Source organism: Halichoerus grypus, chromosome 11 (assembly GCF_964656455.1).
Source record: "Halichoerus grypus chromosome 11, mHalGry1.hap1.1, whole genome shotgun sequence".
Classification (NCBI taxonomy): domain Eukaryota; kingdom Metazoa; phylum Chordata; class Mammalia; order Carnivora; family Phocidae; genus Halichoerus; species Halichoerus grypus.
In genome coordinates this window covers 61,240,484-61,251,812 of record NC_135722.1, presented here as the reverse complement: position 1 = coordinate 61,251,812, position 11,329 = coordinate 61,240,484, and the positions used below count along the sequence as shown (strand labels likewise).

The window sequence follows — 11,329 nt, the reverse complement described above, 5'->3', positions numbered from 1 at the left end:
GTATGATGATTAGAAATCATATATATGGCTACTGGCAAAGGGCCAGGCAAGGGTGGGTATCGTTCTTTCTTTCTTTCTTTTTTTTTAAAATTTTTATTTATTTATTTGACAGAGAGAGAGGCAGGGAACACAAGCAGAGGGAATGGCAGAGGGAGAAGCAGGCTCCCCGCGGAGCAGGGAGCCCGATGTGGGGCTCGATCCCAGGACTCTGGGATCATGACCCGAGCCAAAGGTAGACGCCTAACACCTGAGCCACCCAGGCGCCCCGGGTATTGTTATTTCTAACAGTTGGAGGTAAACAACCCTGTTACTTATAAGCACTGAGTGAGTCAGGCCCTTGACCAGTTTTGAGTATGTGTTCTCATCATTTATCAAATTGGGAATGCTGGTGTCTCCGCATGGTGGTTATAAGATGAACTAAAATACAGTCTCCAGCATAGTGTCTGCTACGTGCAAGCATCAGTAACTATCAGCGGGATCTGAAAATCCCAAGGTCAGAGAATACAATCCCCTCTTTAGCTGTGAATTTTTTTTCCATTTCATCTGGAGTCTGAGGAAGATCCAAGTCCTATCGGCTATTCAGTGGTTTCCAACTCTATCACTAATACTTGTAGCTGAGTTTTAGGTCAGTTTGATATTATTTCTTCTTTTTCTTCTTTTTTTTTTGTTTAGTTTTTATTTCATAATCATAAACTTAACTCTGCAATGCAGCTGGACTTGGAGGGGAGTGAGGAAAATACGAAACTTATAGAAATGCAGGAAGAGCACAAAGATATGGGATATTTCAAGCAGATGGGGGTGAGGGGTGCTCTCCTGAGCTACAGAAGGAATGGTTTGGTTGTTAAGATAAAACACAAGTCAAATATATCAGAGTTGTCCACAGTCAGTGATGGTGATCTTCTCGCTGGTCTTGTGGGTCCTGCACCCAAAGCGCTCCATGCCTTGCACAATATTCGTACCCTCTTTCACTTTGCCCAAGACCACACGCATGCCACCCAATTGCTCAGTGTTGGCTGTGCACATGAAAACCTGGGAGCCGGTTGTGCTGGGCCCAGCATTTGCCATGGACAAGATGCCAGGACCCGTATGCTTCAGGATGAAATTCTCATCATCAATTCTCTCCCCATAGATGGACTTTCCACCAGTGTCATTACGGCGCATGTAGTTGCCACCCTGTGCACAGACATCTTGGAATAATCCCGTGAAAGCAGGAATCTTTAGAACCAAATCCTTTCTCAGTGCTCAGAGCACGAACGTTGTCTGCTGTCTTTGCAACTTTGTCTGCAAACAGCTCTAAGGAGACATGGCCCAAGGACTCGCCTACCAAGGCGGATGTTAAAGAACACAGTGGGGTTGACCGTGGCTGGGCGGTGTGGGGGGCTCCCGGGTGGCGGGGTCTGCAAGGCTGCCATCAGTTCTTCTGAGTGAGATTTGTGTTTCCTTTTGGCTAAGGTAAAAGTTTTAGACATAGGAACAGATTGTGGACTTGCCTTGGAGAGCAGAATGGTCCTCCATCCTGGCTGATCTTCAGAATCACCTAGGGTGAGGGGAGGGCTTGAAAAACAGACCCAGCTCCACCGACACTTGCTGAGGTGACTGGGGCAGCTGGGCCAGGGTTGGGGCTCAGTTGGAGAACCGCTGCTCTGTGCTACATGCTTCTTACAGAGGCGGTGGAGGCCTGGCTGCCTATTCTATTACTTGCTTTTTCCTCAGCCTCTGTGAACGCCTTTCTGGTTTTCCTTTTCTTTTTTTTTGTATTCACATAGTTGACAAAAGATTCAACTAAAGCACGTAAAAGGCAGGGCTAATCTTGACACTGGCCAAAATTATAGGATCACGTTTGATGGGAGAGAGGAAAAAGGTCTTTTCTAAACATCTAAAAAGAACGTAAATATTTATACCCAGTGTGGCAGCGAGTGGAGAAAATCAGCCCTTTTTGGCCAATAGAAGTCTTTTGTGTTAAGGTTAAAAAAAAGCCTCTTTTATGAGGAAATCTGGAAATGTGAATTACAGCCCTAGCCCTGCCAAAATGGGCAGGTTGATTAAACCTCCCTGAATCTCAGTTTTTTCCTCTATGAAAAGAATACAGTGATGACATTACTTGTCCTGCTTACTTCCTGATGTGGTAGTCAAGAGCAAGGGAGTCAAAGCATTGGCCATGATTTACAGAACGCAAAGAACAGAACAGTGGAAAGAGTCACAAGTTCTGCATCTGCCCCCAGCTGCCTTGTGATCTTGCGCAAATTAATTTTCATTGTAGTGCCTTAGTTTCCCCAACTGCAAAGTGGGACCTGTAATGCCTAATGCTGACCTTGGTGGGACGTCAAGGGGACAAAGCAGAGGGTGTTTGTTAAAGTGTTTGAAAAAGCCGAAACCTTGCATTACACTACAGTAGTGTTTAGTCTTTATTTCACAGATGATGAAACGGAGTTAGGGTGAGGTGACAATCTCTGAGCATTCAGGGACAGGCCTTGTGGGCTCAATGTCTCTGCCTCCTGCAGACATCCTCTATGCCCTGCTTAACAGCACTGACTTCTCTTTACTCTCAGTGGCTAATCTTCCTGAGGTGAAGGCAGGCCCAGACCCATTCTTGGGGTGAGGCCAGGAAGAATAAGGCCATTTATATCTCTGCTCAGACGACGGGAAAATCCTTTTATCCCGCTTCACCCAAAAGCATCTGAGAGAGAAACTTGGGGAATCCAAAGGCTTAAAGTGCCATCTAGTGGCGACACTGGTGAATGACTCTATATTTTGTCAGTAGCTTCAACGGCATGGGGGTACCAGGAACAGATTTATTTTCTTCCTCTCTTAAATTTGTCTACCCTGGCAACCACCAAATGGAAACTGATATAATTCTCCACCTTCTCTGCTTGTAGACCAGACTGCAGAGAGGTGCTGGATGCACACTGGGAAGCTCTGCCGGCCTGAACTGCTCCAAAGTTATGCTTTCCGCTCTTAGGTCCGGGCTTGCTGTCAGATGTGTCCATGTGACCGAGTTTTAGGTGGTGGAATGTGAGCGGAAGCAATGTGCTTCACTTGTAGGTCGGGCTCATAAAACTTCCCACATGGGATCCTCCATGCTTTTTCTCCTTCTGCGGTTTGATGCCGATGGGCATGGCAGTCTGGGAATTCATGCCTAACTGTGTGGCATTGCTTAGTGAAGTCAGTCGCTCGACCCACTGGCTTCCCCTCTGCCCACCTGCCACTGGGCCATCACTGTGGTTCTACTGACAGGTGGTGTGGGAGACTGCACCCTGTCACTGGGCATCTCCGCTGTGACTGTTAGGAAAACCCTGCGGTGCAATGCTACGGTCTATGTCATAGTCACTACCGTGACCATTTCTCCTAGTCTTGGGTCTAAGAAAACCAAGGATTTTCATTCACACCATAATCTTTTAAAATTCCCAAAAAACTGACTTCAATTTTTTAAAAAGATTTTATTTATTTATTTGAGAGAGAGAGAGCATGAGCTGGTGCAGGGGTGGTGGCAGGGAGGAAAGAGAGAGGGAGAAGCAGACTCCCCGCTGAACAGGGAGCCCGCCATGGGGACCCAGGGCCCTGGGATCATGGTCTGAGCCGAAGGCAGATACTTAACCGACTGAGCCCCCCGACTTCAGTTTTTATTCTGCATAGGCTTGTCCAGCAGGGTCAGTTCAGGTGTTGCCACATAGACTTAGGGCAACCATTCTGCAGCAGAATCTTCTTATCAAAGCGTGTGCAGACGTACCTGCTCTACCTGCCCCACCACTTGCTAGTTCTTACCATTTGAGCAAGCTACTTAACGTCTCTGCTTTGGTCCTCCCTTCCGTAAAATATAGATAATAATAGTAAGATCTACCTCATAGTGTTATCATGTGTTATTATGAGGACTGAATGAGAGAATATGCTTAGAAGGTGCTTGGCACACTGGAGGTGATAATGCCTAATAATTTAAGCAGAAGCTCCATTTTCTAGCAGCAGGGGAATCCCTTCCTCATCACAGTAATTCCTGGCCTGACCAGCTAGTCTTCTACAGTACAGGCAGTTACAAGCCAGGGAAGGGGAAAGGAAAAAGGAAGCATTCCAAGCTTGAGCCTTTTCACTCAATAACTGTTTACTGAGTGACTTCTATGTTTGCCAGGCTCTGTGCTGAGTAGCGAGGATGAAATGGTGAGTGAAATGGGCAGGGTCAGTTCATCCTTGGAGATTATAGTCTAGTGGGGACACTTTTTTTTTTTTTTTAAAGATTTTAAGTAATCTCTACACCCAATGTGGGGCTTGAACTTACAACCCTGAGATCAAGAGTCACATGCTCTACTGAGTGAGCCAGCCAGGTGCCCTGGGACACATAGTTTAATTAATTAATTACATAATAAATAAATTGGAGGGGACTCTGATAAATGATATGAAGGTAGGGTACGTGTGCGAATGTGCAAAAGGAACATCAACATGGACTAGTCTGAGAAAGTTGTCTGCTGCCTGGGAGATGCCCAGCTCATCAGAAGTCAATTTGCTTGAGGGTCTGAGGAGCCCTAAAAAGGACCTTGCCTTGAGGGGGAAAGTTCTGGATAAAGGAGACCCCACCGGGAGCTCTTGGTGGCTGATTGGGAGAGGAGGCTTGAGTACGTGTGGTGTCTGTTATTTCAGTTTTTTTCCTCATTCAGTCCCCATTGGTTCTGGGTCTGAGTTTTTGGAAAGTGGAGAAGAGCGGTGGGAAGAGGAGAGAGACTGTGGCTTGGCTTTGCTCGAGAGCACAGGTTAGATATGTCTCAGGAATTCTTAGAGAGATTCTGAAATTATTTTGCAGAAGTTGAGGTTCGCATACACAAGTAGAGGCACGAAAGAGTAGAATTTGGATTTTGACCATTACTATGACCCCAACCTCATTCACAGGTAGAGTTTGAAGTTTTCGGCAATATGGGACCCATACAAATTTCAAGTATATTCTTTCATTGCCTGGAGCAGTTTAGACTCTGGGTTATCCCAAAATATACCAGGTGCTGGGTTGGCATTAACTTTATGTAACACAGCTTGTGCTTGGCTCACAATTTGGAAGGGGATACACAGAACTCCAGGGCAAGGCTGACCTTGAACAAGAATTTTGTGGGAAGGTCCAGGTCCCCAATGACTTCACAGTTTTGCAACTCTGGGAGGAGGAATTGAGATCTATATTATCAGTGTGGTTTAAACATGGCAGGAGGGCACCTGGGTGGCTCAGATGGTTGAGCGTCTGCCTTCGGCTCAGGTCATGATCTCAGGGTCCTGGGATCGAGTCCCGCATCGGGTTCCCTGCTCAGTGCAGAGCCTGCTTCTCCCGCTCCCTCTGCCACTCCCTCTGCTTGTGCTCTTCTGTCTATCTCTCTGTCAAATAAATAAATAAAATCTTTAAAAAAAAAAAAAAAAATAAACATGGCAGGAAAGACTCAATGAAAATTACTCTTATATGCTTGAACCCTAAGAAATGAATAACTGCAGCCATCTGCCCATTAAAAAGGAAGACAGAGGACACTTGTCTTGTCTTTTTTTTTTTTTTTTTGCCCTGAGATAGTGATCTCCATGTTGTTTTGACAGAAACAATTCCATTCTGGAATCTACTTCAATGAGTTTTAATCCTCTAATTAAATCACTCTTCTGGATTATCCAAATACATGTTCTGGGATCAAATATTTTACAAGATTTTCCTTTAATGAATCCCAGTGGGGTCTAGTGGAAGCCTAATTAGTTCTCTTAATTGGTGTGTTCTATACGAGGAGGCTCAAGCCAACTGCTGATACTAGTATCCTTACTCCGCTAAGAGCTTCAGCCCCTGGTTTTTGGCAGTTATCACTTACCCAGACAGATGGTGGCTGGGCCCATCATCCCAATGACTTGTGTACCCAGACGAGGAGGACAAATGTTTGCTCCACTCAAGAATATTAATTATCTCTCCAGAAAGTGGCTTTACGAATTAAATAAGGTTTGCTTCCAATTTTTGTAGCCACTGTGACATAACTCTGGGTCAGTTAGGCAAAGCTTACTTGCATAAGAGTGTGATATCAGTGGAATACCTTAGGCTGCCTCTGATACTAGGATTTATAGCCTGTTCTTTGTCTCGGGCCCGGTTCCTATACCAGCCCCACATCAAGTCCCCTTTGACCTCCACTACAGGGGTAACATGGGGTCATGGAAAGACTATGGGTTTTGAAGCAGCACTTAAATTTGTACCTCATTTCCACTTAAAGGTAGCTTTGCGATGTCACACAAATTCCTTAATTTTTTGAATCTCACTCTCCTGAGCTATACAAAGGAGAGAAAATATACTCAGCAGTGTTATTGTAAGGATAAAATCTGATAAACTAAACAATAAGTATTATGCAGAAAATATCATTTCTTCATCTGTGCTCTTCAAAGTACGTGACTTATATCTCTACCTAGCATTTACTGCATTTTCTCTTGTATTGCAGGTAGTTTTAAAATTAGCATGTGCAGGCTAGGCATTTAATAGCATGTAATGGACCCAGGCATATAATGGTTCAACACAGTAGAAGTTTATTTCTTGCTCTTTCTCTTGCTCCAGAGGCCCATGGAAGGGGATCTGTTCTATGTAATAGAAGAAGATGTGGTTGGGAAAATTTGGATTACAAGGCACATAAAGATTAAGACATTAAGCAAATACCAGATTAAGGGTGTTATTTTCCCACTCAAGTCTTTTCTTTTAGCTAGTCTCAAGGTAGCTATCCTCATCATGAAAGGGAGAGAGAAGCATAGGGACTAGCTAGAAAAGAAATAAAACAAACTTCAGAGCTGTGTCTGGGAAAGAAATTAGGTTGTGGTAATTGACACATACAATTGACTCAAAGCCAATTACATCCAGTCCAGTTGTGTATATACCTGTCTCTTGCTAGAATGCAGGTTCTTTAAGAGCAGTAATGTTGCTTAATATTCTCTGCATCTCCTTTTACAGTACCTGGCAATTTACAAATGCTGAATTGAATTGAAACTCATGGATCCTTTGAGTGAGGGGTACATTAGAGACTTAAATGCCAGCATTTGGACACTGCCAGGAGGGAGGGGTGGCTATAAGCACCTCGAGGCTAGTGATAAGAAATGGGTCAAGGTAGAATCCCAGAGCAACCAAGGAGGATATGATGTTTATTAAATGCGCCCCCAGAAAATATTTTGCTCGTTATAGATTCACAAAACCTTTAAAGAGAGTGGGTAATATTCAATGGCAGGTGTTTTGTTCCTTTTATTGACTTGAAAACTTTGGTTCTATAGTTTTGGATATAAAGGGAGAAAAATATGGAGTTTCTGGGATAAGGGATGAGGTGAGGACAGCTGTTGGGGTGAGGTAAGGGGCAAAGGAAGGAGGAGGAAGAAGTTGAGACAAGAGAGACTGGAAGCAGGTGAGCTGAGGGGTCCTTGAGGCTCCGTGGTGAAGGGCCTCAAGGCACTGATGAGAGGATGCTGACCATTCCACTGGAGGCTGCTTCGGTGCTGTGCTGTGTAACCCCCCTCTCCCCCGCCCCAAATCTCCAGCTAAGGCAAGCAGCCTACGTATGCACAGGTGAGGGGAGGCATCCTTGTGAACTCAGAGAAGAGGAAAGCTTCCATTCTGGCAAAAGTGGTGTAAACTAGAGAGAAGTGTGGAGAAGCAGGTGCCTAGAAGGGGAAATAGTGGAGACTAGGAGCTGAAAGCCCCACTTCTCTCCCCAGGGCTCAAGGGCTTTGTGCTTCTACAGTACGCGGCACTGAGCTCATTGTACTTTGAGCCCCACGAGCTGGTGGCCCCAGCTGGTGTCTCTTCCTTTGCAGAGAAAGTGTTCAGAATTTGAACGTCTGAGCAAGAGCTTCCAGGGACAGTACTCATTCCTTCTGTGTCCCAGAAGGCAAAGGGGCAGTCTTAATTACTACGGGAGCTGTGGTCCCTAAACACCTCTGTGGGTCCTACCCTAGTTGGGTCAAACTACCTATGAGTGTTACGGCCTCCTGTCACCACGACTAGAGGTAGGTCAGAAGGCCCTCTGTGCCTGCAGCTGAGCAGGGCGGGGAAAATAAGCATTCATCATCTGTTTCGTTCTAATTAGGTGTCAGGATCTATTCTAGGCATCCTAGCATAGTTAATCCTTACAGAAATTTTACAAAGAGGTATTATTATCCCTATTTCATCTATGAGCAAACTGGGCTCAGAGAGTTTAAGTGGCTTGTCCAAAAGCACATGGCCGACAGAAGGCAGACTTAAACTCATATTCAGGCTATTATTTATTGTGCATATGCCTGTTCATATTATACATGTATTTTAGATACACAATGTGTTACATATAATATATACATAAAACATTGTTCTAAGTGCTGAGGTTCCAATGGACAGCAAGACACCATCCCTGCCTTTACAGAGCTCACAGTGCAGCTGGGAACACAGGCAAGGGAAATAGGAGTTAAAGATATAGAAACCAAGGAGGTGGGTGCTGGGTTACTGCAGGTTTCCAGGCAGGTTTAAAGGAAGGCCAAAGGGGTCTGAAATTAATGGAAAGAACAAGAAAGTAGCTCAAGTGAAGAATCTTGGGATGAAAGTTTCATTTTTTCAATCTTCATTTTTTTCATTTAAGAATAAGGAAAATAGTGACCACCTCACCGTCCTGTTGTGAGAACCCCATTTAATCTGAAAATATACTTGAAAAAGCTCTTCCAGTCATTCATTCTTCACTAATGCAACTTAGGCATTTTTGATGCCTATAATATTCTAGGACTATGCTTGGTGCTGGGAACACTCTGGGAACAAAGCAGATGTGGTCCCACCCTGCCCTCTTGCAGCTGTCAGCGTATGGGGGGCACACACATTTATCCAATGATCACAGAAATATTTAAACTCTAACAAATGCTCTGCCTGTTATTTAAAACTGGAAAGACAAAACAAATAAGCAAAGGGGAAAAACAAGTAAGATAGAGAGGGAGACAAACCAAGAAACAGGCTGTTAGCTATAGAGAACAAACTGATGGTTACCAGAGGGGAGGGGGTGGGGGATGGGTGAAACAGGTGATGGGGACTAAGGAGGGCACTTGTGATGAGCACTGGGTGATGTATGGAAGTGTTGAATTACTATATTGTACACCTGAAACTAATATAACACTATATTAGCTAACTGGAATTAAAATATTAAATTAAAATAAAATGAAACTTATGAAAATAAAAAAACTGAAAAGAAAGATGAATGGCTGAATGTCAGATATTATGAAAAACTAGTGTGAGAGGGAATTAACTGAACACAAGTGTTTGGGTCCTATTGAGTCTGGGACCTATTCAATCCTGTTGAAAGCAGGGAGCTTCTCTTTCCGCTACACAATACCCAGCCTGCACATGTTTAGTCAAATGGTGTTGTGGTTGGAACTCACTTTTGAAGTCAGGTAGATCGGAATTCACATTCTGGTTCTGCTCTTTACTAGCGGGGTCACACTGAGTAAGTTACTTAGCCTCTCTGTGCCTCAGCTTCAAATGATTGAGGGGGATGGATGATGATGATGAAGATGATGAAAATGAGAACTAACATTCATTGAGTTCCCACTGTGTGCTTGGCAAGGTCCTGAGTGTATGAATTCATCTAACAAGATTGTTGTGAGGATTAAATGAAATAGCATATTTAAAGTATGTAGCACGGTTTGTGGACAAAGCAGGAATCTAAACACAGTAGCCAATAACTGTGGTGTAACAAGGGTGGGGCAGTTGAAGGGTCTGCTGCCCGTGTGAGCAATAAGGGGGTGCATTGTCCGTGGAGAATTTATAAACAGTAATAAAGCTGTCTGGAAATTGGTTTGCTTTTTATTGTCACCATAAACTAGCAATTCTAAACAATGTCAGTTACAAAATACTTGTCCTGAAAAAACAAAAACAAACCAACCAACCAACCACTGTGGGTACTGTGGAGTTTGAATAATTTCAACATGCACACATATATATGCATCATCTAGTACATTTTTGTTACTTATCTTTTATTAAAAATTGTAATTTACGTGGAAATTAATTTGGAGAACTTCCAGTTATTCCATGAGCCCCTGACACATGTGGACTCAGCTGCACGGGTGGGTTTGGAAAGGAAATTCGAAACCATGTGAAATTGTTTTAGCCCATTTTGGGCATGTATTTCTGCCTTTAAGCAGTAGATTCAAAATAAAAATGGATAACACCGTGATTGAAAGATGAAGAAACAGAGCTTGAGTTACTCCAGTTCCTTCCTTCTCTGTGCCAATCAATCATTCTTGGAACAATGTGCAGTTCAGTCTCTTGGTAGCATTTCGTTACATGTTTACAACCCTCTCTTTTAAAGTAGCTAACATAAATATGAAGTGTCAACCCATACTTGCTCCCTTTTCTACTTTAATTATTTCAGTTTTTATTTGAATGGCATGCATAGATATACATAGTGCCAAAAAAGAACATTTTTAGCGCTCGCATTCCTTGTTTTATCATCCTGATTATTTGTTTTATTTCATGATTATTACCGAAATTAAATTTATTTTATGGAGGAAGGAGACGTTAAAAAATGATCCCCACCAGATGTCAGATATGCTGGGTATGGACCATGAGTGTTACTTTCTTCACTCTTCTTATTTCTGAGGTAGATTAGAAGCTTCATTGTTTTTGCTCGCATAAGCCTGTCGATAAAATACTATTGCTCCGGCCTCGCTGCTTCAGTTTTGCCTCGGAAGGAGGTTGAGGTGGGGGTAAGTGATGACTCATTGACTTTTCTGTGACCACCGAAGAAATTCCTGAAATGCAGGCAATTAGCGGTCATTTATATTGAAAGTTCAATCACAGGAATGGAGGGATGTGATGAAAATACATGAACGCCTATAAACCTCTCACCTGAGGCAGAGAAAGAGCGAGGCTGTTCACTGGATTGAAGAGCTGGAGTGACAGGGGAGAAATTCTCAGGCACGCTTGGGTCTCGGTAGCACCTGAAACTGCCCCCCTAGACACTCTTTCTGTGGGAGGTGATCTGGGTACGGGAGCGGGCACGGCCTCTTCCGTATTCACTGTGACGTAACCATCTTTACTGGTGATGGTGGTGGGCTGGGCTGTGCAGTCCATCGTGCAAGTTTCCACTGAACAGCACGGTTGCGCCTGGGCTACATTCTCTCCTAGATTTTACTGAGGGCCTGTGATGTACAGGTACTGTGCTAGGAAGAATTTTCACATACACTCTTTTAAGAACTTGTGAAGCACTATTAAGAGATGGCAATATGTGAAGTAAAGAAGCTGGGCTTTGTTGTTACACCGACAAACCTAGGTTCAAATACGAGCCCTGCCCGTTCCCAGCTCCGTGACACTGGGCAAGTTGCATAACCTCTCTGAGCCAGCACTTTCTCATCAGTA

The 11,329-nt window shown here is 43.9% G+C and overlaps 1 pseudogene; it reads right to left on the bottom strand.

Annotated features, from left to right (window-relative positions):
- Positions 1 to 867: 867 nt before the first annotated feature.
- On the bottom strand, positions 868 to 11,044 carry LOC118551071 (peptidyl-prolyl cis-trans isomerase A pseudogene; annotated as a pseudogene).
- Positions 11,045 to 11,329: the final 285 nt, after the last annotated feature.